The 23,988-nt window shown below is 40.1% G+C and overlaps 1 long non-coding RNA gene across 1 annotated transcript; it reads left to right on the top strand.

Annotated features, from left to right (window-relative positions):
• Positions 1 to 824: 824 nt before the first annotated feature.
• Positions 825 to 14,391, top strand: LOC125283250 (uncharacterized). The gene is made up of 3 exons (XR_007190955.2): positions 825 to 1,072; positions 11,511 to 11,643; positions 13,484 to 14,391. It is a non-coding gene; the product is annotated as an uncharacterized LOC125283250 (long non-coding RNA).
• Positions 14,392 to 23,988: the final 9,597 nt, after the last annotated feature.

Genomic DNA, 23,988 nt, shown 5'->3' with positions numbered 1-23,988 from the left:
AACTACTCTCCAGAAGAAACAGTGAGCTATTTGGGAATTTTATTCAATTGGGATTAATGTCGAAAAAGTTGTTGTTTCCTATCCCCACCTGCTATCTCAAGTGGGTGCACTGGAGTTAGCTCCATTCCAAATAGGCCTTCACATTTGGTCCAAAAAGCTGTACTGCCTCAGGAAAGGTGTCTAATATGCTTCACCAGAACGCTTTAACCCTAGAAGAACATCATAACACATTAGCTTAGTTATTAGAAATTATCCAGAAACACGAACTGGGAAGATTTAAACAATAGCATTTGTAAAGCAGAAATAATAATAATATCTGAATGGCTGACATTTGTTGAGCCCTTACACAATGGAAAGCATAACACAAGTGATTTCATTTGGATTTTGCAATATCCCTCTGAGGCAAGCACTGTTATGATTCTCATTTTCAAATGAGAAGACTGTCATCAGTATTTCTCATTGTCAAAATGGCCACCAAAATGACAAAGGAGGGTAGAGTTGAGGCTAGAATCATGGAACATTTTCACATATCCACCCCTTCAGCCTTCCCACTTCTCCAGTGTCCTCCCAAATATCTTCTTCCTTCACCCAAGGCAGTCCAAAAATCCATTCATTTGTCCTACTGCTTCGCTGAAAGGGATTGCTGACTCAGTATACTCCATGAAATTATCCCCTGCCCCCGGCAAAACAGTAAAACCTTAAGAGAAGCAATGAAAGACACTGAACTTAAAAGGACTTGAGAATGAACTCTGACTCCAAGAAAAGGGTACACGCAATTTATGCAAGGGATTGTGAAACCTAATAATCCAATGGAGAACCCTAACTGCCAGACTAGCCCCATAAATAGTCTTTTCTGGGCAATTCAATGAAATTATTCCACTGGAGTTATACAAAAGAGAAGGAAGAAAAGAGATTTTGTTGAGAAATGCAAGATCAGTAGAAGTAGGCCAATACTATGAGGAGCTTTGGTTGGTATGTGTCCTTTGGCCAGCTCCCTCACTCCTACAGCCTGCCTCTGCTGAGAGATTTCCTACCAGACTCAACCTTAGAGGCCCTTGATCTGGGCACCGAGGTGAGTACAGAAAGACATTCACAGGGGCACCTGGGTGGCTCAGTCATTGAGCATCTGGCTTTGGCTCAGGGCATGGTCCCGGCGTTCTGGGATCGAGCCCCACATCAGGCTCCTTGGCTAGGAGCCTGCTTCTTCCTCTCCCACTCTCCCTGCCTGTGTTCCCTCTCTCGCTGGCTGTCTCTCTCTGTCAAATGAATAAATAAAATCTTTAAAAAGAAAGAAAAAGAAAGAAAGAAAGAAAGAAAGAAAGAAAGAAAGAAAGAAAGAAAGGCATTTGCAGGATGGTAACGACAAACTAGTTGTTGATGAAATCCATCTCTAAAATACACCCAACAGTCCACATCACTCTTGGGTTTCCAACTTAATATCTGTTCATCGAGTACCTAACCATAGGAAAGCTGGATCTCAAAATCCCCTTAAAGGGAAAAGATTTAGGAGGAAGTTACAGAGTAGGTCCTTGTTTCTTTGTTGTTGCTGTTGTTGTTATTAATTAGCTCTGTGTTACAATATATTTTTTTAATGAAGACAGTATGAATCATAAAATGATATAAGGAATTTTGTACAATTGAACTTGAGCTATAAGAATCAGAATAAATAATGGTTATGGTACATTTTAGCATCTGTAATGCACCTGTAATACCGGCTGCTCTGCTGGGTTCAGACTTGCTGCTTGGCTAATGGATCACAAGTGCGAAGGGCTTCAGCTCAGCAGTTCTTAGAAGCATGGAGTTGCAACAGCGGGGAGAGTGTCTCTCTGATGCCTGAGTCAAAATTAAATCTCAGAAACAACTGCTTCTTTCTCACCACTTCACCAGCTCCAGACTTTCCTTCTAAAACTTGTGAGGATGAAATACTTCTATCAGCGTACAAATGCATGCAAACCCTCAGCTTCTCCTTTATACGTCGTTGCTGCAATGACATAACTGTAGAGCCTGTGTAAAACTTGGGGACAGAAAAAAATACGGAAAAGAGAAGAAAAGGGACGAGAAGAGAAGAAAAGAGCGGGCAGAGGGGAGGGGAGAAGAGGAAGGGGAGGAGACAGCGCTTGGGAAAGACAGGGGATAAAAAGACTCTTTTTCTCACCCAGTTTGTTTTCTGTCTCTTAGTGTCATAAATTGACCTGCATTACACCTTTATGAGAACTCTGGAGGTAATCTGAGTCACCCTCATTTTTCAGAAAAAGAAACTGGCTCAAAATAGTGAAGTTGGCCACACTATGAAAACACGTCAACCCCAGGATTCGATCCTAGGTCTCTAGGATTTTAAAAAATACCTTCTCTTTCATTGTGTCTCATAACCTCTCGTCCCAAGACAAGCCTCCTTGGATGTGTGCTTTCAGTTCTGTAAGCGTAAATCACATGTACCAGGTGCCCAGAAGACCGAAGTCTTTTCGTTGGTCAATGTGACTGAACAAGAATGAGGTTTGTTCTTCTTCTCATCAAAAGAGAGACTGGATGTCGGAGAAAGAAGATAGCAGGGTATCCTAATCCCCCTTCCTAGACACCTTTATCACCTTGGACAGTGTATGGGGTGGAAAAGTACCCGGAACGTGATATACCTCTACCTGATACAGAGAATACAATAGTTCTGTGTCTTGATGGAGCACAGATGTCTAGTTGAAACCTACACACCCGATCCTCCTGCATTTTCCTCCTCTCGAAGCAACTATCTATACAGAGTCAGGTCTCCATGAGAACCTTAGTGGTTCCTTGAGGGGGCAGGCAGTTGAAGGGTTTAAGTACAAGGGCTTTCACATCCTATCTGCGTTCAAATTCCAGGTCCATCATTGATGTGGCCTTGGAAGCGCACATTATCTTACTTCTCTGATCTTCCTGTGGTTCCTCAGTCTCTAAAATGGGGATAATAATATCTCGTGGAGTTGCTATTAAAATTAAACAGAATGAAAAAAATAAAATTAAACAAGATGATGTGCATAAAGTTCCTATCATGGTGCTTAAGACATAATAAGAGTCAGTACATTTTTCTCGAATTATTGCTCTGATCTAGCTCAATAAACTATACTTTGAGGTTGCTCTAAGGTCTAGGGGATCATTCTGATGGCTCCTTTTTGCTACATGGAAATTTATCTGAAAGAAAAGAAGCTGTTCAAAGAAGCTGAGAACTTTCTCAAGAGACCTGAGCTATTTAAGTTGTCCCAAATTTGTTTTCTATGTTCAGAGGCCAGGGCAAACAAAATTTCAGCCCATTAAATATTCAATATTTAATATAGCCAATACATTCGTTTTAGGTCCAATTTGTCATGCTACAATACAGTATTATATTATTGTAGATACATGTAAAATATGGTTAAATGAATGTCATGGTGATTTATGAAGATTTTAAAGAGCTTGAACCACAGTTTTGAGGAATTTACATCATGATAGAACTTCATACTCTGTATCTTCACTTTTATTACATATTGTTAAGTCTATATGGCTTATCTAACACCAAGATCTTTTTTTTTAATGATTTTATTTATCTATTCGTCAGAGAGAGAGAGAGCACAAGCAGGGGAAGCAGCAGGCAGAGGGAGAAGCAGGCTCCCTGCTGAGAAAGGAGTCCAAGGCAGGACTTGATCCCAAGACCCTGGGATCGTGACCTGAGTTGAAGGCAGACACTTAACAGACTGAACCACCCAGGTGCCCCGAACACCAAGATCGTGGTAAAGAACACAACCTCCAAGAGTAACTTCCGACTTTAGATGAACTACTTTTTGACCTGTGTTTTGAAAAAGAGCAGGGACAGCCTATGTATTTTACTGCTTCCTCCATCAAAACCACAGCTACCACCAGCACCCTGCAATTACCACTCTCCAAACCTACTCCACTTATTAATCATTGACAGTTGAAAAAAATAATTGACTAATTTAATGAAGCTAAGTCATTTGTACATTTTCTGAGACAGTTCTGTGAATTACCATGAATAATAAATACTTGTGTCAAAAAGCAAGCTACCGAGGTTATAGCTGTGACTCAGTGAGACTACCAGCGGGTTCAAATCCCAACCCACCATGAATTTAGCAGTGTGGAGTTGCGTGAATCCTCTAAGCCTCAATTTCTACACCTACGAAATCTAAAGAAATTCAAAACAGTGTCTATGTCAATTAGATTAGAGATTTTGATGAGTGTTTCACCTAATATCTAAGAAACACTCAATTCAGGAGCTACCACTGTATGCTAGAATACAAACAATTCACTTTCACTTTATAAATCTGCCCATGTTTCTTCCCCTCCCCCACTGTTAAATATCTACATATTTTTCCTTTCGCTCTTAATCCTACTGTATTATTTGTTTTGTAAAACCCACTTAAATCCTTTGTGCAGGAAGATGATGTATGAAGAAAAAAGCACACACAAATAAACAAATAATATTTTTCTATTTCTTTCTTCAAAGAACAACTTTCTAAGCATTGAGTTTGTGAAAGGTAGAGTGCAGCGGAGGACCATTTGGCACTTTCTACCTTGAATCCAGAGTGGTGTTCTCTGGAGGGTTGTGTGAGGACCCTCAGGAAACATAATCAGGCACACTTTGCCTTCAACCTCCTTTCCCAGCCAAGATAAAAACTGTGGGTTCAACTTTTCCACTCTTACTGACTCATCTGGCAGAAAAAGAAGTCCAGATGCCAGGAGGAATCGGAAAGGGAAAAACAAAAAAAAACAAAAAAACACAAAACAAAACAAAAACTGGTGGAGGAAAAAGGTACCGGAAGGAGGGGGAGTAGGAGGAGCCCGTCATCTCTCATCAAGCGATGAAAAACCAATCTTGAGGATTAAAAAGGAGGAAGCGCTGACCTTCACAAGTAAACACAGGGCCCTGGAGATAGAACAGTTCTTAAGTATACTTCACACCAAGAAGTGTTAACAGTCAAAGTGTTTTTTTAATGAATTACTATGCCGTAATTCAGTTATCTACAAGATAATAACAAAAAATGTGTGTCAACCTTCATGGGAAAGCCAGGGGTAAACGTTCGTGTTCGAATATACTAACAAATCCAAAGCTGTACTTTAACTAGACTACTGTGAAAAATAATCAGAGTATGGTTACACAAGGGTATACATATGTCCAAAAATCATCAAATTGTATGCATTAATTATGTGCAGTTTTTGTATACCTATATTTCAATACAGTTTGTGGAAAAAAGAAAAACAACCAGAGTAATTGTCTGATAATTTAATTATGTGAAATAACTAGTATATTTTAATCTTTTGCTAAGCACCTTATAATCTTTAGCTAATTTGTTCCATAATAACTGCTAAAGAGTAATTCCTTATTTCTTACAGGTCCCACCATCTATGTAAATGTCCAATGACAATATTTAATCAACATAGTCCATACACCTTTAGATGTTTCCTCTTCTAGTTTTGACCCTTCTGAAATATATGGTCTATGCCTGGAATTCATAAACGTGACAACAGACAGCATACTATCCCGGCTATTTAAGTCTTTATTATTCGCCAAAGTATCTCTCAAGTACACTGTCTCTGACATTTTTACAGGGAAGATAAACAATGGAATCCTAAATGAGGTGTACGTATCTAGAAAGTTCATGTCAAAGAATTAAAAAGCAGGTTTATGGGATATATCGTACCATTTAGTTAGTTGAAAAATGATTATTCAGCACCAAGTATATGGTACTCTGCTGAAAACACAGAGTGGGAAGCAAATGAGGCATGGTTTGAACTTGGAGCTCACCATTTGTTGGAAGCAAAATTCAGGCACGCGAACAAAACAAAACAAGCTCATGTCATAAAATTGATGATGAAAATATCAGCTATGAAAACACAGGGAAATTTTTCATAATTATTGCTGTGATTCAACTTTTTTCCCTCTATAAAGTGAGGGAGCTGTCTTAGGTCCTGTATGTCTTTTCCAGCATTAATATTTTGTGATGCTATGTTTAGAACAATATTCATTTCACTGGTTTTTAGCAGAGAGCTAGAAGAATTTTGTCTTTAATAAGTTAGGCCCTTGTGCCAGAGAGGGAAAAAGGCTTTTGAACAAATGCCTTGGGTCAGTAGGACAAAGATTAGCAACTGGAGAAACAGAAAACTAATAACTAAAGAAAAGAAAACGTGTTTCAATCTGATTTCTCTCACCTGATCCTGCATTCCTAGAATGGGTGTAATTACACTAACATCCTTTTTCTGGGGTTATTATTTTGTTTGATTAACAAATATATTTGATTTAAAAAAAGTTTTTTAATCTGCCACCATCACATCCAGTTTACATAAAATAATCAGATGTGAAATCTCAGTCAACTAAAGAAAAGAATGAAAAGGAAAACGTCAAGACGTGTGTTCGTTATAGATGGGTAGTAAGGAGGGCACGTATTGCATGGTGCACTGGGTGTTATACGCAAACAATGAATCATGGAACACTACATCAAAAACTAATGATGTACTGTATGGTGACGAACATAACATAATTTAAAAAATAAAGTTGCGGCAATGTGCTTTGAAAAAAGAAAAGAAAGTAAGTCCCACTTCTGCTCTTCCTTCTTCCCTGCCCCTTTGTCTCACCTCTCTGTGATATGCATGCCTCCAAGAGAGCAAAAATTAAATAAGATAAAATCAGTGACACACATGAAACCTTCAATAAGTAACAGCTCTCGTGACCGTTGTAATGATTATTATCATTACTTATGCATTTTATTTTTTCTGCCATTCTTTACTCTCAAAGGTGGGCCCCACTTTTGTAAAGCCTCCCAAAGTATGATATGTGTCATACGTGCGAGCACTTGAGCACTTGAGAAGGTTTGGGGATGCATACAGACAAAAAAATATATATATATATACATATTTGTGTATACGTATATGTCTTACTAAATGACTAATTTAGCACTAGTATGTACAGATGTGTAGTTATTTGTACTAATATATGACTACTAAATTCAATATGAATATTTAATATATTAACATATATTTTTATAAATTTAATTTATTTTATATTTATTTATATGTATTATATATGCTATCATTTGTTATTTATATTTATTTTATATAATTAGTTTTATTTATATATTTAATATATATTAAAATATGTATAATATATAGTTAATTAGTAGTCATGTATTTATATTAAAGTATATTTGAAAATGTTAGAGTGAGCACATCAACCTAGTGATTTAAAAGATATTACTATTAAATAAATTTAATTAAGCTAAAATAGCAGTATGTCACAGAGGCATAACAACACAGGTGGTATGGGACTACAGCAAAAATTATGAAGGTGGTCCCTGAACAACTGAAGCTGGGGAAACAATGAGCTAAAACACCAACGACTGCTTTCATAATCTAAGGGGTGAGGAAGCAGTGTCACGTTTTGAAAGAGGCAAATGTCACACTTTCTAAATTATAAGTTCCTAGAGGGGAAATTCAGTCTCCGTCTAGGTGAGTATATTGATACGTGCTCAACAACTGAATGCTGCATAGATTCGAAGACAATTGAAGTTGTTGGTGTGAAGCGTGTGCATGTAATGGCAGGGGCACCACCGGACAAGGTGGAATCAGGATTCAACAAGGACGGTGGGGTTCACTCTGAACTCACAATGACAGACGAACCGGTCTTCACTCATTCATTGATTCTACGTGTTGAAATCTGCAAGCGCATTCCTACGCCATGCCTTCCCAAAGAGCATTCGTGCACTTCCCACTCTTTAAAGACAGAAGTAATAACGATTTAGGTTACTGAGCTCTGTCCATAGTAAAATGTTCCACTGAGTATTATAATTATTCATTTATAAGTCCTTGAAGGTAGAAAATACCTAGTTCACTGGTATATTTCTAGTGCCTGACACATTACAGGTTTTCAGTAAGTATTTGCTGAATGAATGAATTTATAGATGAATGCTTTGGTCCCTAGAGAGTTGGCAGGAGAAGGGCTTTGGGAGAGGAAATAGGAAAGAGAACTTTCAAGACCCCAAATCAAGCCATTTATTTCATGGCCTCTTCTGCCTACGAGGTCCAGCAAGGAGTCAGCCACGCAGTGATCTCACCGATAGAACCTGGTCGGCAAGGCCAGTCAGCAAGTGAGGTGAGTCTCCCCACTCAGGTGTCAAACACAGTCAGCTTGGCCAACAGATTCCCAGAAGTCCAGTGGGACTGCTTGCTCTCTACAACCAAATCTGCTGTGGTAACCTCCATCTAATTATCCACCATGGAATTTGGCCAGTACACTAGATTATGGTATGTTGAGAAATCTGAACTTTAACCACACATAAATAAAAGCACAGGGATCAGGGCCACTCCCTCTTACTTCTGGATGTTTTTTGAATTTTTTTTTTTCAAAAAGAAAACAGTTGCTTAGGAGTCTGTGAGTTTTCTTTTTTTGTTTATTTTTAAAAGATTTTATGTATTTATTTTAGAGAGAGTGTGTGTGTGAGCGAAGGGGGGGCAGAGGAAGAGGGAGAGAGAGAGAGAATCTCCAGCAGACTCCCCGCTGAGCACAGAGCCCCACTCGGGGCTCGATCTCACGACCCGGATATCATGACCTGAGCCGAAATCAAGAGTCAGACGCTTAACCAACAGAGTCACGCAGGCGCCCCAGGAGTCTCTGAATTTTCAAAGAAAGGGAAATATAAGTCAAATTGATTCCATTTTTAAATGTAAACTCCTTCACGTGTCTTTAAAATAATTTAAATCTATTGAATAGTAATATCTGGAATCTAAATAAAAAGCAGCACCCTTTATTAATCCTGGAAAAAATTGTTAGATGCAGAGAGAGATACAAAATAAGTAAGATACAGTCCCTGGTGCTGCCTTTTTCAGTCAGATTTCAACTGAAGTAGTTCAAAGCTCTAAGAAAATGTTCTCCTTTGTCCCTCAAGAGCAGATGCAGAAAGGTTAAGTCTTTCAGGTTTACGATGGAAGGTCACCATGCACATCATCGCATGTCCATGCAGTAGAATTAAACAGATCTTAATGTTCCATTTTAAGCAAATTTTCCTGGCAAAGAAAAATTGTCTCGGGGTTATGCTTGTGTGGTACCCTCAAGCCTTCTGAGTACAGCTGGGCAAAGTCCTCTCCATAAAGAAACCAGAGGTTGATCAGAGTTTTCTTCACTTTAAAAAATGGTTTATGGTAGGAGCCCAACAGCTAGACAATTTCCACCGTGCGTTACACTTTCGTCCACCGTAGAGACAAATCCTCAGGATCCCACCTATTGAAGAGGCGCAGCTACACGTGGAAGAGTTAGTCTCCTCATCATCTCAGCGCTGACCGATTGCCTTTAATTTCCTCTCATTTCCTTTCCCCTGAGTATAGCCCTTCTTTTCTGCATTGAAGGACCCCACTTTGCAACATGCTTTCTTCTCTCTGTTTTATCTCCTATACCATCAACGTCTCTGGTACATTTGTTTTCTGTTTTCAGGGCTATTTCTTGTAATGCGAGAGGGGGCGTGGTATAAAACCACAGGAGTGACTAGAAGTGTCACAGCAAGCAAAGCTGATCTTCCTGGCAATGAGAAATGAGAGCGAGAATGCTGGATCGAAATCAGAAAATCTAGGGATTGGTGCTGGCAACAAGGATTATGTGGTGGCCTTGGAATTCAGGGAACCTCTCGAGTAGTTCTGTTTCCTCCTTTACATAAGGAATATGCTCATGGCCCTGTGCGCTTGACAGAAATGACAAGCAAATTGAATCAGACTGCAGGAGTTTTAGGCTGCACTAGTTTATAAAGCGTATGTCTCTGCAAGTCCCATGACATGTGGCGGTTGATGATGTTAGGGGGAGGTGCTCATATACACCAACTGGCCCCAGTCTTCTGTCTCCTCTTGCAGGACCGGACTAACTCAGGGAAATCGTGGAGTTCATTCCTCAGGGGATGAAGAATTCATACCTTTGAACAATCCCGCCATTTTTAGTAGACTCTGTCCAGTTGGCTGGCTTCATCAAACTCCTCCCAAGCCTGCTTTATGGACATGCTACTGGCCATGATGTCCTCTCAGCCTGTAAGCACTGGCCACACCCCCCGCTGCGGTCTGGTTGCTTGTGAGCATCTAGACTAGACTAGAACCGAGCAGGGTGAGGGCTCCGGTATTAGATTGGCATGGGTTCAGACACTGGCGCTATAATGAAGGAGCTGTGACACCTGAAACTTTTTATTTAATTTCTCAGAGACTCCATTTCCCAATTTGTATAGAGAAGACCCTAATAGCTACACTGCAAAGAGATGGAAAAAATAAAAAAACAATAAGGTTGTATTACAGCCCAAGAGCTAAAAGTAATATACGTCACAAATATGGATATTTAGAATTGTCCAGATATTTGGGTTACGGTCTTTTAAAAACAAAAGATTTTAAAGAGAGGCAGCCGAGGGGGCACCTGGGTGGCTCAGTCAGTTAAGCGTCTGACTCTTGATTTCGGCTCAGGTCATGACCTTGGGGAGCCCCGCACCGGGCTCAGCACTCAGCGAGGAGTCTGCTTAAGATTCTCGCTCCCTCTCCCTCTCCTTCTCCCTCTTCCCACTCCTCTCTCTCTAAAATCGATAAATAAATCTTTAAATAAATCTTTAAATAAACAAACAAACATAAATAAATAGAGGCAGCTGTGCAATTAAAATAAAATACGCTTAAAGCTTTCTTTGAGCTCATGGCTCTTGGTTAGATTATCAAATCTGCACTGGTACAATAACTAAGCCTAATAAGTACTTAATTATTTTTTAATAATTAACTAAGTAAATAATTGAATGAATGCATGAATGAATGAGTGAATCAATAAATGAATGAATGAATCCTACTGAAACGGTTTGGAGAAAGGTGGAATTCCACATATCTCCTCTAGGTGGCGAACTGATACCTCCTACCGTGTGTTGCATTTCCTGTGTCCTCCACAATTGACAGGAAAACTGTACTAAAGAAATCTATGTCTGTCACAGTCTAGAAGTAAGAAACCATTAATGTCTTTTCTGCCAAAGTTATCTCTTTATTTTTAAGACTGTATGCTTCTTGTCAAAAAAATTGTTTATAGAAAGTCACTAAGAAATATGATTGTGTAAGTACTATAAAGAAACAGAGTTGTGCAAGAGACTTTTCAGAGCATTTCTGCAAGCTTGCTGTGAGAACTTTCCATTTCACGGTGTACTCAGCAAAACATTGTTTTGTCCAAAGCTCATTATTATTTTCCTAGGGTATTCATTCTCTTCTAAATACAGGAAAAAAAGGAAAGTAATTCTACTAACAATGACTTTTTGAAAACTAAGTCTCAACGATATTTTTTTTCTTCTAGATTCACCGTGACAGCGTCAGATAAAATCGAATAAGAGCTGAATGGATTATCCTGTCAGTTGCCCAGGGAAGAACAATTCAAGGAGATAAATTAATCCAAGTGCATTGCTTTAATTTTCCTTCAAGCCAGGATATGAGGTCCCTGGATGATTTAAATAATGCCCCCCAATCTGCATTTCCCCTTGTGATGACATAGTCTGTATTTTCTTATACAGGAAATGTGACTCAAAAATATCTTGGAGCGTCATGAAAGCTGAAGGACAAAGCGAAAATCCATCTACGAGCACACCAAACAGGAACAACAAGAATTGAAGATGCCTGTCCTGATTCCAAAAACAAGGGGAGGAGGTGAGTAAAAAGAACAATGACATGTTATAGCCCAAGAGCTAAAATTAAATGAATGTAAATAATTCTTGTTGAAACTAGAAGCCAGTGTAGATTAGGCAAACCAGGTAGAGAGTTCTTTCTTGCCAAAACATGCCAGGCTAAGAGTCACCTAGCATCGACATGGCTACAGACAGAAGTGAGGTTAATACTGGACAACCTCGGGAGGTCCTGTACTGGACAACCTCGGGAGGTCCTGGACTCGCATGGCAGCTCTTACTAGGTAGTACGTACCCAAAGCCCGTAGTTCTGTCTTATCCTATCCAGAAAGCTGAAAGCCAGCTGTTGAGGTGTAGGAATCTGAATGAGAATTTCTAGCATACGTGTAAATATTTCTCTAACACGCATTTCTTAAGCAACCACTCTGGGCCAGGCCCTTGAATAATACCAAGATGAATAAGGCATGGTCCCTGCCCTCTGACACGTACACACATAATTATGAGATTAATCGAGGGAGAGGGAGAGAAGAAAAGGGGGTAAGGCCGGATTGGTATGTTGATGCGAGAGTGGAAGATCCCATCCCACAGTTGGGTTCGTGGCAACTGGTCTGACCAGAATCCAGTCATAACAGTAGTTTCTGCCGAAGGTCGAATTGAACCCATACTGCTGGGTCTCTGATGCAGCTAAAGCCATTGAGTTAGACCTGGAAAGGAAGGGCATAAGCACCTAAAATACCTTTCCAAAGGCATTCTGGGCTTGTTTCATTAGGTCATTCCCAAAGGTATGCAAGAAGCCAGAGGAGTTATTGAAGAAAACACCTTCCATTAAATCAACGTATTCCTCCTAACTTTGTCATGAGCATGCAGCCCCAAACCTTCCTAAGTAAACTAATAAACCCGCGAAATAATCATTAATAGAGGAGCATAAATAAATCACAGACTCTCTAATATAGTAATTTTAAAAATTATGTAGCTCTAAGAGGGAAACATCTCCATACATATAGAAATAATAGAAAACAGCTAGGAGGAAAGAATTCAGGCTACAAACTTGCCTTCATATTTGACACAACTTAAAGACTTTTTCTAAAGGTTAAGTAAAAGCAGAAAACAGCACAAAGATATTAATAAAGCATGAGATATCATGCACTCTTTACTGACCACTATTATGTTATACCTCCAGAGTTATAATGATTTAAAGTGGATTATTTTATCTAAAAATTGTGGGGTGTTTGGATTGTTATTTTACCTACAAAAAACACACTTCATCTTGAAGTGCAGTGTGTGAAGATTTTTAATATTTTCCCTAAATATTACTAGGTTGTTTTAGGCCCTTTTTCTCTGCAGCCACTTTTGCAAGCTAACACATGTTTAAAGCCTTCAATCCAATTCCATGCACACTCTAATTTCAGTTCGACGAGAGAAAGGTACATTTGGACCCAACTTCTATTATTCAGTTGATATCCTATCCCCATACCAGCCCAAAGCAGATCTGTTGTCAAATGTCTTTACTCTCATTACGAGAAAAGAAAGAAAGAAAGAAAGAAAGAAAGAAAGAAAGAAAGAAAGAAAGGAGGGAGGGAGGAAGAAGGAAGGAAGGAAGGAAGGAAGGAAGGAAGGAAGGAAGGAAGGAGAAAGAAAGAAAGAGAAAGAAAGAAAGAAAGAAAGAAAGAAAGAAGGAAAGAAAGAAGGAAAGAAAGAAGGAAAGAAAAGAGGGAAAGGGGGCTCAATAAAAGAAAGGGACTGACCACCCCATCCAACAGCAGGAACTGAAAGTTGCCTGTTAACTATAGTCTTACATTGCAGTAAGTCCACCACCCAGGCCCTGCGGTTTCTGCTTTATGTAATTGTGTCATTTTCTCCCTTAGTGAAAAATTCGCTTCAGGTAGTTCTCTACAATCACTCAAGACCCTCAGATGTGATAGCCTTGTCTCCTTCTATGGAAATTTACAAGTACTTCTGTGAGTCAAACTCACCTCTAGAAATGAGGCGGAATGCCACCTAAAGAAAGCCAGCGTGACACACAGAGGATGTGGGGCACAGCCCAACAGCTCCAATCAGCCAGTGACCTTTTACAAAGACAAATACACAGAGAAGCACCACTGCATCGGTGGCAATGTTCCGCAAGTACAACAGGTGCGCCCGCCCCTCGTGGAGCCACAGCCCAAGCTAGACACACCCAGACGCTCCCACTCACAGGGCCCCCAGGGCTGGCCTCAATTCAAGTCGGTGGAAGCTCACTGCCACGGGCATAGTTGAGACCTGTGTTCGATGCCCATCAACTTGGGCGTGATTACCCAACAAGGAACATAAAGAAGTAAAACAAACAGATGCACCCATGTCTGCACAATTCTTTTAAAAAGGACTTGAAGTACAAAAACAAAACCCAAAGAGAACAGTATTCGCTCAATTAGTATGAATAAGCACCAATCCTCTCTAAAACAATTTTCTAATTCCAGCAGAAGAATCTTCCATGGTGAACCAGCAAAACCCAGTTCCGGCCACCCTCGACAGCACTTACTGCTTTACTGGAAATTCATGAGCTAGACTAAAAAACCACCACCAGCAGCACCACCATCAACAAACCCTAAAAGAAATTAATGATACTGTCGTAATGACAATAATAATCACAGTTACCATTTACCTTTGGTCTCCTGGCTTTTTCCTTACCCTTTCCTTTCTCCTACACTGACCAGCCTGGGCCTTCTCTCCAAGTCATCCCCGTAGGAAGGCACCCACCACTCCCCCCGCCCCGGTCTGCCTAGAGCACGCCTCCAAGGCCAGAGCTCAGGACTGCAGACTGGGTTGGTGTCTCCTCTGCCTCAGGGGCATGGGAGCTGGGGAAGGGGCTTTTAAAAAATAATAAAAGGAACAAAACAAGAAAGTTTTTGCCAGTTGCTACCTACTCAGATCCTTGAAGGCTGCAAGGTTTTGATGATCGACATTCATTAGGAATGTCTCCTTGCCAGCCGGCCAGGGCCAAGACCCCCGGCCTGCTGAGGGCAGAGGCCCTCCGAGTCCCCAGGCTGCCACCACCCCAGGGGCCCTCGTCTTACAGAGGCCCAGGCCTGAGGCTGCAGAAATCTGGGGCAACCACGATCAAGAAGCCCCTCTCAGGGGCCAGAATTCCTTTGCCAGCGTGGATTCAGGGCGGGACTATATGACCGAGAGCAGTTGCGGTTTTATTTATTTATTTTTTACAGCTTTTTCCCCAAAAATGACTTGCAGCTGTGTGTGCAACACTTTACCCTGCCCTGTGTGTTCTACACTAAAAACCAAATCGAATTTTTAAAAAAGCAAGCCAGTTTACTACATTCAGCTGCATAACTTCATCTTCATAACAGCCTGATGAAGTAGGTTTTTTATGCCCATTTTAGACACAATGAAGCTATATAAATCTAAAATAAATATCTTCTCCCAAAATACGCAGCTAGAGCGAAAGAGCCATCATCAAGCTCCAACTGAATTTTTTCCACTCTACCAGGGGTCAGCAAACTAGGACCCTTGTGTCCCATCTGTCCCGCTGACTGTTTTTGCAAATAAAGTTGCATGGGCGTTCAGATATTCTCATTCATTTATGAATTATCTGTGGCCGTGCTGGGGTTCGGGCAACAGAGGTGAGTAGCCCCGTGAAAGAAACTATATGGGCTCACAGAAGCTAAACAATTTCCTATCAGGCCCTTTTGAGAAACACTTTGTCAACCTCTGCTCTTCGATGTGCCACGAAGAATTTTTAGAAGGTTGAGTATAAAGAATATTTTCAGAGAACTAGGAAATTCTAACAAGTGGAAGTTCACCACAATCAACTTCTTTGGGAACAGCCACCCTAGGACATTCTGCCCATGCCTAGAGCTTTCTTCCAGTCCCTAAAAACCCAGGGAAAGAGTATGTGTTTTAGAAAACAATAATCTAAATTTCACTGACCAACTCGTTCAAGCCCTCCCCAGTTCTACCTCCAGCTTCTCCTCACCTCAGCTTCTCACAGGACAGCTCTTCCAACTATGTGCCTAAGAGAAAAGGAGACAGGAACACAGTGAAAAAGTGTGGCTATAGAGTCATGAAGTTTCCATTCCATTTTTCAGACTCTGCTCCCAGGCCAGAAGGGAATTTGAAGGAAGCATGGCAAATATCAGGGTTTACCTGGTTTAGGCTGGTCAGACTGATGAAAGCCTGAGTGGATAAATGTATACACTAGAATAATATAATTTTCATATGGAAAGCACATCAGATAATAACCATTGAGATGACTCAGTTTATCAACGGAAACAAAAACAAAAACAACAACAACAAAACACCAAGAACCCCGAGAAGCTGGGTGACTGACTTCTCCCAGGTTAGCAACAGAGAAAAGGCTTCTCATCCATTCTACCACACATTCAGCAGGATCTGGTTTAAGGCCACAACTGTATCCTATTCACCAGCTTCCATATATACGTTAATTCCATGTCTTGTCTCAAGGCTGCACGTTTGATGGAAAGAGCACCTTTGGGGAATCAAGCTGATTCAGGTTCAAACCCTGTTTGGGACCCTTGCTACTTGTGCAAACTTAGGAAAGTCAGTAAACCAGTGGACGCCTCAGTCTTATGGAAGTAAAATATAGTTAATTGTGCCCTGAGTGGAAAGAAGAGAAAACGAGACATTCATTGCTGAACAAAGTACCCAGCACATGGTAGGCACTTTCTCAATACTTGGCAAACACCAGTATTGTTCTTAAGAGACAAGTAAAACTGCATCACCTCAGGCTTTTATTGGGGCAAGGTCAGTGGGTATGAACAGTTGGACAAAGAAGCATCTCACAGTTCAGGGATAGATGATAACCTGCTGGCCACATATTATAGAAGTATTTCCACTCTGAGGGAAATTGAGAATTTTCACCTGAGAAAGCTGAATGTTAATTTTCTAATCAAGTCTTGTACCAGTTGCATATAATTGTTATTATATGTTATGATTTATGGACAGCCTTGTTTTTAATTATGAGGTTTTTATTGGAGAGACAGGTTTCGGGGTGAGTCTGCCATCTGACTTGCCAGTACTTGTTATAAGTTTTTATAGTGTGATTCATTTACGTGTGTGTGTGTGTGTGTGTGTGTGTGTGTGTGTGTGTTTAAGAGTGCTATTATTAAATTTTGCTGGCATATACTGAGAAATTTGTGATTCAAATTTGTCCATATATTTACCCTCCCTACTCTATCATTTCACATACCTCACCCCTCCCCCATCTATCAAGGCTAGCTTCAGATTATTTTCAAGGTTTTCTACAGATAAACTCACTTGGAATGGTCCTTGCCTAATTCCCTTTAGCTCTTTGTGCATGTGAATTAGAAAAAACACTGCTCAAGGGCGCCTGGATGGCTCAGTCGTTAAGCGTCTGCCTTTGGCTCAGGGTGTGATCCCAGGGTCCTGGGATTGAGCCCCACATCGGGCTCCCTGCTCCGCTGGGAGCCTGCTTCTTCCTCTCCCACTCCCCCTGCTTGTGTTCCCTCTCTCGCTGGCTGTCTCTCTTTCTGTCAAATAAATAAATAAAATCTTAAAAAAAAAAAAAAAGAAGAAGAAGAAAACACTGCTCAAAAGCGAAAATCTTTCAGGTAGTACAGTGGATGGAAAAACTAGAGGAAATCAGTAAGTCAAAGTAAAAGCATGAATGCTATTTCTTTATGCTTAATGTTTTTAATTTTTTAAAAGATTTTTTATTTACTTATTTGAGAGAAAGAATGTGAGAGAGAGAGAGCATGAGCAGGGGGGAGAGGCAGAGGGAGAAGCAGACTCCCTGCAGAGCAAGGAGTCTGATTCAGGGACTCCAACCTAGGACCCCGGGATCATGACCTGAGCCGAAGGTAGACACTTAACCGACTGAGCCACCCAGGCGCCCCTTAATGTTTTTAATTTGTAGAAAGGGTACCTGCAGGAAAAATCACCTTCACATCAGAGTCAGCAAGAGGTACTGATAGATCAATGCTATAAATTGTCTACAAAGGAAAAGAGAGAGAACATGAGTACACAAAGCCCATAGAGGAATAAAGATGCTTCCATAAGTAGAAAAATGAAAACAAAATGGAATGGATAGCATTGACTCAACTCCACGGTGATTCAATAATACCAACAGCCAAACCTTTGTTAGATGTGTACACTACATGTCTACTATGAAGCCAACATATGAAGCCTGGCACAGGGCATTGTGGAAAGGTATAGATGATAACATTTTGCAGATGCAGGAGTTTTCTTTTGTGCTGCTATTGACTTTGAGTTTCCAACTGTTCCATTAATTGAAAGTAAGGAAGAGTACGAGGAATAAAGGGAAGGAGAGAAAGAGAGAGGGTTGGGTGGAAAGAATAGGAAGAGAGGAGAGAAAAAGTTTCCAGTGTTAGATATCACAGTTCAACAGAACTGCAAACACTTGGGACCCATGCCCAGCAGTGATAACTTGGTTCCACCTCCACTGACTCACTTCTGGAAATGAGTCCTGTAGACTTGTGTTATACACTGCTGAATAACAGATCAATCCCCCCAACCCAATCCCCCAAAATGAATAGCTTAAAATGCCTGTGGTCAAGGCTCTGGAGATAGCTTTACTGGTCTTCTGCTTCACAGTTTCCCACAAGGCTGCAGACAAGGTGTCCATCAAAGCTGGGTCTCATCTGAAGGCTCGCCTAGGGAAGGATCTGTGTCCCAATTAACCACACAGAATTGTTGGCAGGATTCATTTCCTTGAGGGATGTTGAACTGAGGGCTTCAGTTCCCTGCTGTGCTTGGGTCCCCCTTCCTATGGCAGCTTGCTTCATCAAAATCAGTGCAAGAGGGGCGCCTGGGTGGCACAGCAGTTGGGCGTCTGCCTTCGGCTCAGGGCGTGATCCCAGCGATCTGGGATCGAGCCCCACATCAGGCTCCTCCGCTATGAGCCTGCTTCTTCCTCTCCCACTCTCCCTGCTTGTGTTCCCTCTCTCGCTGGCTGTCTCTATCTCTATCGAATAAATAAATAAAATCTTTAAAAAAAAAAATCAGTGCAAGAGACAGACAGAGAGAGACTTCTAGCAAGACAGAAGTCACAATCTTTTGCAAACTAAGCAGGGAAGTGACGCCCCCTCTAAGTTGCCATACTCTATTGGTTAGAAAACTGTTTCTCAAGTGGCGGGGATTACACAAGGCATGAATACTAGAAGGTGAGATATCAGGTGCTGTCTGAGAGGCTGCCTACCACAACTTAGCAATCTACTCTCTTTTTCTTTGCTAATTTTTTTCCATCTCATCTCTATTCAGGCTACCACAAAATTCCCAAATAGTCAGGTCTAAATAAACAAAAGTTTACTTTTAGTTCAAAGCTGGCATTCCTTAGAAGAGTTAGTAGTATAGTAGAAGCAGTGAGATGATAAGAAGGCATGCGTACCAGGCCCAGTTCTGGAAATTCACTGGCTATAAGATTTTATCCATGAGCCTGATTTTCTCATCTTTGAAATGGGGATAATTATGTTTTCTCTGTTTACCTCACATAACAATTACGAGGACCAAGGGATATCGTGTGTGGCAGCGTTTTCCAAAATGCAGTAACATCGCGTTGAAGGTACTTCCAATGATTATGGTGGTAAATGGACTACAGGTGGAACTTTTTAAAGTATTTGTTCTTAGAGTACGTTAGAAAAACAGAACTTGCACAACAAATCCACGATTTTTTAGCTAATGTTGCTTAAATGATACTTCAATGAAGTTGGAAAAAAGGTGAGTCAATCTGAAGAAAACTATTCAGAAAGTCATGATAGATGGTCTGAGAATGGGGCAAACATTATGACGGTGAAATACAAATAATTGCTTAAAATGTAAAATGTTCCACAAGTGCATCCAGTCTTGTTCATTGAGTCATGCTCCATGACTCTGGTTTAAGAAGGAAACTAGACACATTCTTTGCTACCAACAGAGCAAACCTAACTATAACGGTGAAAGAGATGACCCCTTGAAATGTTTTGCCCACAAAGAATCCTTCCCCTATTATTTTTTTCTGTGTCTCATTTATCATTTTATTTTTTAAAATGCCCCCACAGAGCTGTGAAAACTTACTGACTTGATTTTATTTTCTTTATTTCATTTATCTATTTTTATTTAAATTCTAGGTAGTAGACATACAGTTCAATATTGGTTTCAGGAGTAGAGTTCAGTGGTTCATCATTTACATATAACACCCAATGTTCTTCCTAACAAGTGCCCTCCTTAATACCCATCACCCACCTAGCCCATCCCCCACCCACCTCCCTCCATCAACCCTCAGTTTGTTCTCCATAGTTAAGAGCCTCTCATGATTTGTTTCCCACTCTTTTCCCCTCCCAAATGCTCATTGTTTGGTTTCTTAAATTCCACATATGAGTGAAATCATATGGTATTTGTCTTTCTCTGATTGACTTATTTCACTTAGCATAATACACTCTAGCTCCATCTACATCATTGCTGCAAATGGCATGATCTCTTTCTTTTTTGATGGCTGAGTAGTATTCCTGTGTGTGTGTGTGTGTGTGTGTGTGTGTGTGTGTGTGTACACACCACATCTTCTTTATCCATTCATCAGTCAATGGGCATTTGGGCTCTATTATTAATAAAACATTTATATCATTTGTTCCCTGATGCACTTTCTTTCCTAGCAATATATTAATAATCATTTGAGTTTATTAGGGGTTTACTGTGTGCTAAAATGTACATATACTATTTCAATGAATACTTCTCCTCTGAGGAAAGTTGTGTTATCATAGCTTATGACTAAGGAAACTGAAGCCTAAAAAGGTTAAATCGCTGGACCAAAATCACTCATCTGGATGAGTATAGACAGTAATATTTCCTGTATGGGACCATTCTACCTTACATTTCGGCACTGCAATTTTCTTTCCCTCTGGAATGTAGGAAAATACATCAACACCAGACCATTTGAAACAAGGTCAGAGAATGAGTTACCTTTTGTCAAATACCTAGACAGGACATATACACTAAATAGAACAAGAGAAGCAACTACCTACTGGCCCAAACTCTCACCCCACTCATTTCCAAGGGCAGAGGAGCAAACAGAAAGATAAGGTTCAGAGACTTCCTAGGGCTCCTCCCAGGCAGAGATGTCACACTCACCACTTCCCCTGAATGACCTCCCAACAAAGGACAATTCTATAAGCAAAGAAGTGCATTACCCATGGGCTCCAAACACCTGGTGAGCTGTTTAACTTCAAAGTCTCTCCTCAAAAGAAGACGACATCTCACTTTTGCTTTTTTCAGAATGACATGTAAATTTTGGCTGAAACCAGATAGTCCAAGTGATAAGGGTAACTGAAATGTGTTTCATTCTCTTTCAAGAAGAGCTTTGAGCTTTATATCTTTAGAACTAAAAAATAAACATAAAAAACCTATTTTGAGGGGCGCCTGGGTGGCACAGAGGTTGAGCATCTGCCTTCAGCTCAGGGCGTGATCCCGGCGTTATGGGATCAAGCCCCACATCGGGCTCCTCCGCTATGAGCCTGCTTCTTCCTCTCCCACTCCCCCTGCTTGTGTTCCCTCTCTCGCTGGCTGTCTCTATCTCTGTCCAATAAATACATAAAATCTTTAAAAAAAAAAACAAAAACCTATTTTGAGAAAACTGATTGCTAGAACTATAGCTCACTGACCAGGAAGCAGAATTCAAGAGATTGCAGAAGGTAGAAGGGTCCCATATTGAAAACGTTACTGTCTGTACTCAGATTATCTACTATCCATTTTGTAACAGAAAACAAGTTATTGCTCAATTGAATCATGGAATATTAATATCAGAATGCTTTTATATTGATAATATTTTGCTAACTCTTTATTTTAATTTGTTTTGAAACTTTCATTTCAACACTGCCTAGGTTTATAACCACATCAAATACAATTTGAGCCTAGGGTGTCAAAGTCAAAATTCTAAAGCTGCCATCATAATGATACTGAATTTTGGCTTATAATACTTTTATCTAAACTTTCATTTCAACTATGCCTTGGTTTATAACCATATCCAGTTTTTCAGCATTGAATAATGAGTATCCATTTAGTATGGGAATAGCAAAATTAAAAATCTAAACCTAGGGGCACCTGGGTGGCTCATTCGGTTAAGCGTCTGCCTTCGGCTCAGGTCATGATCTCGGGATCCTGGGATCGAGCCCCCCATCTGGCTCCTTGCTCAGTGAAGAACTTGACTCTCCCTCTTCCTCTGCCTGCAGCTCCCCTGCCTGTGCTCACTCTCTCACCATCTCTCTCTATATATGTGTCAAATAAATGAAATCTTTTAAAAAATCTAAACCTAACATGCCTTATTTTGGTACCAAAGTCTATTTACTTTTTTTTTAAATGTTTTTTTATTATATTATGTTAGTCACCATACAGTACATCCCTGGTTTCCGATGCAAAGCTCGATGCTTCATTAGTTGTGTATGACACCCAGTGCACCATGCAACACATGCCTTCCTCACTACCCATCACCAGTCCATCCCATTTCCCCACCCCACACCCCTCTGAAGCCCTCAGTCTGTTTCTCGGAGTCCATAGTCTCTCATGCTTCATTCCCCCTTCTGATCACCCCCCTTTCTTTATCCCCTTCCTCCCCTACCAATCTTCTTAGTTCTTATGTTCCATAGATGAGAGGAATCACATGATAATTATCTTTCTCTGCTTGACTTATTTCACTTAGCATTATCTCTATCTCTTGAAACTTTTATTTCAATTCTGCCAAGGTTTCTCGGAGATGAGCAATCACTTTGCAATCAGTTTACAATTATAGAGGAAATGGTTTTACTATTGATTCATTCCTGTAAAAAATTATTTTAGAAGTCTTCTTGTAATGTGGGTATTGATTTCTCATAAGCCAGACCTTGTATGTATGATCATGTAATATAGAAACATGAAGCACTCTTTTAAGTGCTATGCCTGTAATGTGATGGACCTAGCAACAGAAATTGCATCCCCTGCTGTAATATAAGAGCCATGAAGATAGGCATTGGTTATTGTTGTGTCACTGATGTATCTTAAGGGTCTAGAAGAGTGCCTGACACATAACAGATGCTCAATAAATATTTGTTGAATAGCTCCTAGATAAATAGAATAGTCAACACTGCTTGTACATAGAAAAGAACAACCATGAAAAAATTCTTCATTCAGAAAGGGTGTTATTTTTAGGTGATTTTCTAATAATACTGTTTTGCTCATTTTTCTCTCATTTGGTAAAAATGAATATAGTGAGAGAAATTTTAGAAGAAACTCTTATCAGAAACATTATGTAGTAAATGCTTTCTCGTCTTTTCTTTTTTTTCATTTAGTTCTCTGAATTTTTTTTCAGCAGATTATTCCAAGTTTGAATTTGAGTTATGTTAATGTCTTGGGAACTGGTCCTCATATATGACGAATAAAGAAAATGCTGAATGTGCAATTTTTAAAATAAAACAGGATTAACAATGTAAAGGATTATGAAAAATGTCTTCAGAATGAGCAAATTGAGAGACAGAAGCGGTGGTATCAACGTATAGTATCAAATTTTTTTTTTGTAGAATATGTTCAGAATTAATTGAAAAGTAAACTAATCTTTTATGCTAAAATTTGTGCCAGAAATTTTCATTTTTCATTTATTAGTATAAATTAGTCCATATCAGGAATATGCACTCCTCTCTGAACTACAGATCCAGCTCTCTAACATTAAACATTTCCATCTGGGTATATTACCGTGTCTCAAGTTCAAGCTCCCCGGACCTGAACCCATGATCTTCACCTCAAACTGCATTCTCATCCAGTGTTCCCTATTTTGGAGACCATAATTACCAACCTCTCCAGTTGTACAAACCTACCTACATCTTCTTCCTCATCTGTTATCTCAAGTTTATTGCTAAACTCTTTTGAAATTATTTCTTAAATATATCTTAAAGGATTTTCTTTCTTTCCATCTTAGGTGCAAACACTTTAGTCCAAACTACCATAATCTATCCTCTGAACTACTGGTCCACCAGTATCCATTCTAGCTTCTCCTCCAAACCATTCTCCAAAGTGCATGTAAAGTGATCTTTTTTTAATGTAACTGAAAATCTGATCATATCACTTCTCTGCTCAAACCCATCAATGGCTTCTCTTTTTTTTTTTAAGGTCTATTTATTTATTTGAGTGAGAGAGAGAGCACACGTGAGTGCACACACACATGCGAGTGAGGGAAGGGCAAAGGGAGAGGAAGAGAGAGAATCTTCAAGCAGGTCCCCCACTAAGCATGGAGCCAGATGAGGGACTCGATCCCAGGACCCCAAGATAATGACCTGAACTGAAAACAAGAGTTGGCCGCTTAACTGACTGAGCCACCCAGGTGCCCCGGGCTTCTTTTTGTAAGATAAAGATAAAAATGCTTCAAATGGCCTACACAGCCCTG

The sequence above is a fragment of the Ursus arctos genome, unplaced genomic scaffold, assembly GCF_023065955.2.
Source record: "Ursus arctos isolate Adak ecotype North America unplaced genomic scaffold, UrsArc2.0 scaffold_18, whole genome shotgun sequence".
NCBI classification, from domain to species: Eukaryota; Metazoa; Chordata; class Mammalia; order Carnivora; family Ursidae; genus Ursus; species Ursus arctos.
This window is presented reverse-complemented; position numbering and strand designations above follow the sequence as displayed.